The following is a 3737-nucleotide window of genomic DNA, read 5'->3' as shown; positions in this document are numbered from 1 at the left end:
GAGGGACTGGAGAGCATTATTTTGAGTGAACTAACTCAGTTCCACAAGGATAAATATTGTATAAAACCAATATTGTAGAATGAGTAAACAATGAAAGAGGTGTGGGAGAAAGTGGAAGCAGAGGGATGAGGATGTGCAGGAGGATGGGGAATTAATCATGGTATTGTACAATCTGATGGGTGGGTCGGTGGGGGAAACTGAAAACAATCTGATTTTGTAAATAATGTATTCAAATTTTGTAAATAAACTAGTATTAAACACGTAGAATGAAAAAACAAACCCTGTTTTCTAGCTGCCCTCATTGTCAACTTCTCATCATGGAAAATGGAAGAATGGAGATACATTTTATTTCTCTGTTTCTGATTGGACCTCTGACAGGGACTATAGCAACAGCACAGGTCAGTCCACATCTTGATTTTCTCCTTGGTGGTGCACTGGCAGAAGCATCAGCAGGAAGTTCTCAGTAATCTTTGAATATAGTGACTATAGATTCTGAGAGCAGCGTCCTTGAGTTATTTTTTTGGATAACTTCAGATTTCTATTTTCTTGCTTTTCATGTCATTTCAACACTTTAATAACCAGTTGTCAATCTGGAGACTAAGGTGTGCCTGATCCAGGCCATAGTCTTTGGAATTACTTGCTATGCATCAGAAAACTGGCCAATGACTAGGAATGATAGAAGGAGAATTAATACCTTTGATCTGTGGTGCTGGAGAAGAGTACTGAACACACCATGGACTGCTAGGAGAACAAACAGGTTCATCCTAGAGAGTGTGAAGTCAGGCTGCTCCTTGTAGGCAAGGATTCTGAAGCTCCATCTGACATACGTTGGGCATGTTGCAAGGAGGGACCAATCCTTGGAGAGGGACATCCTTTTGGGAGGTTAGAGAGACAGCACAAGACAGGAAAACCCTGGATGAGGTTCATTGACTCAGTGACTAGGTTAGACTTGGTAGGTGCGTCAGAGACAATAAGGTTGGCTCAGCATAGAGTGTAATTTAGAGCTACTGTACGTGGAGTCGCTGTGATTTGATGGCACACAATAACAACAACAATGCTAAATTCTCTGAAATATCTGCTAGAGTTTCTGTGCCCCTGAAAAGAAAATCACAGATATAAATGAAACAAAGATTCAACCCAAGCAAAGAAAATCATGGTGGAAGTGAGTGAGGAAGAAAATGGTGGTTGATAAGGCAGGAAAAATTAGAGATACAAAAATTGGATGCTTGAATGCCTTTAAAGGATGAAAGACAACCTGCTGCAATTTCTGATATAGCTGTTTCAGGGGGTCACAGGGTTCTGGGTGTGGCCTTGTTAATAGTGGAGGAGTTATTAGTGGAGTTAAAAGAAGAGGGTTAATTTCACTACAATTGATGAGGTACTTTAATTATGAGACTGTGATTATTCAGTTCATTCGGGTGACTATTTAAATCTAGAAAAAAAATGATGCCAGAATATAAGGCAAGGGAATGGAGAAACACTCCATGTTCTAAAAGCTAGTGCAAATTTTCTATTAAATTTTTTTTAATGTCCAAGATATGCTACTAGGAATCACATGAATTATTTTCCCTTGTTTAGACTGCTAGACCAATCAATACATAATGAAAATGTCACAGATTGTTATGCCTTTCGTCTAAAGCAAAAGCCTTAGTCTTGCCAGCAGTGAGTTCTGTAAACATGCCTACTTGGCTTTGTAAACTCATTGCAATCTTAAATTTTCCTCCAGCGTTTACAAAACAAAAAGTATTAAAAGATTATAGATTATTATTTGTCCTTGGTGGAAGTCATTTTAACTCTTTTTTAAAAATCCTGTGCTATAATCATAAAAGTAAAATATTTTAAGATGCAGTGCTTAATGGTCCAGTAATTTCACTATAATAATCTCATTCACTTTTAAAATGACATAAGTAATGAGATTAAAGAGACCACCAGAGATTGTTTATACCTCACTTCAGTGTACAGAGAGTTCCTGATGGCCTCGTGGTAAGAAGAAGCTGTGCTGCAATCCTGAGGGCTCACAGTGCTAATCCACCAGTTGTTTGGAGGGAGAAGGAAGGAAAATCTCTTCCTGTGTGATTAACAGCTTCAGAAAACCACTGGAGGGTCAGCTATGCATCTGTTCTGACTCAGTGGCACACAACAACAATAACAACAACAATCTGTGTCCGGTTTGGAAGTGATTTCATTTTCAGTTGTGTTTGTTTCCTGATTTCACCTCTTGTTTTTTTGCTGAAATCTATACAGTAATGGTTCATATAGTTGGTATCATCTTGCATTTCCCTTCTAGGAAATACAATACAGGGTCAACAAATTTTTTAATAATAAAATAACAAAATTTAGAGCTCTTAAAAATGCAGCATGCAATCTTTTAGTTAGACTTGACTAGGAAGTGATTTTATCATACTCCTATACCCTGTAACTTCTGTATGTCCGTGAAACAATCCCTCCTGATAGAATTACAGTTGGTCTTTTACTCCAGAGTACACTTTGCTTTGTCCCTGTATAATTAATGCACCATCGTGGGTTAGCATTATTACATGTGACCCATCTCTACCTAGACAAAAGCTCTGTACTCAGTTGCATTTCTCTGTACAATTGCAAGCTTTATTTCCAACTGAAAACTATAGTTCGGTCTACTAAATTCTGCAGGTTAAGTATGTTATATAAGCTAAAAATGGATTGTAGGGCCCAAGTCTGGGAAACGGACTCATTATAAACTGAAAACTGATCTCCCCAAAGATTGTTTTAAACACTAGATTATTCCTCTAAGTACTGCTTTCAAAGTATAAATCATAAAGATAATTATTTTTAAGACTTTAGCAAAATCAACTAATCCTTAATTACAGAATACTCTCAGTGTGTATTTTAGCTTGCTAGTTTTTACTTCTTGGATTGCTTTTTTTTTAACAAGACCTCTGAAAACTCGTTATTAAAGGGTACTACACAAATCCTTGGGGTAGCTTCAGTAATTCATTTATAATTAAGAATGATAAAGAGCGGAAACATTTTCAGGGCAAGTATCTGATTCCTCTAGTGCTTAGACTTCGCTTGCAGAATGGCCCTGAAACGCCAGTCTTCCCTCCAACCACAAAGGGAAAAACGCCGCATGCAGGAGAGGCCTCTGTGAACTTGCGAAATGGGGGAAAGAGCAGCAGGAAGCAACTGAACATATCGATGAAGTAGAAAATGAAATAGACTTAATGAACAAGCCAGTGAGGAGATTTTGAAAGTAGAACAGAAACAGAACAAACTCTGCCAACCGTTCTTTCAGAAGAGGTCAGAGTTGATCGCCAAAATCCCAAATTTTTGGGTAATAGCATTTGTCAACCATCCACAAGGGTCTGCATTGCTCGCGGAGGAGGACGAAGAGGCCACTGCATTATTTGACCAGAGATGAAGTGACAAGATTTGAAGATATTAAGTCAGGTTACAGAATAGATTTTTATTTTGATGGAAATCTCTGACTTAGAAAATAAAATTCTCTCCGAAGAATTTCATTTGAATGCCTAAAGCATCCTTGATTATAGCAACTCTAGGTTTGAATTTGTTCTTCAGTTACCTGAGCTTAAGAAATGCTGAACAAGTTCGGCACTTTTGATTTTCCAACTATAGCTCCTCACGTTTCATTGTAATTTTTTTGCTTTGTCATTCCGAGCTGCCTTTTGGAATCTTCTGTTCAGCTCTTTAGTATCTTGAATTCTTCCTTGTGCTTTGGCTTCTCTACGCTCCAGTGCAAT

Source organism: Elephantulus edwardii, unplaced genomic scaffold (genome assembly GCF_000299155.1).
Source record: "Elephantulus edwardii isolate Elephantulus edwardi_28Jun2011 unplaced genomic scaffold, EleEdw1.0 scaffold00047, whole genome shotgun sequence".
Lineage (NCBI taxonomy): Eukaryota > Metazoa > Chordata > Mammalia > Macroscelidea > Macroscelididae > Elephantulus > Elephantulus edwardii.
This window is presented reverse-complemented; position numbering follows the sequence as displayed.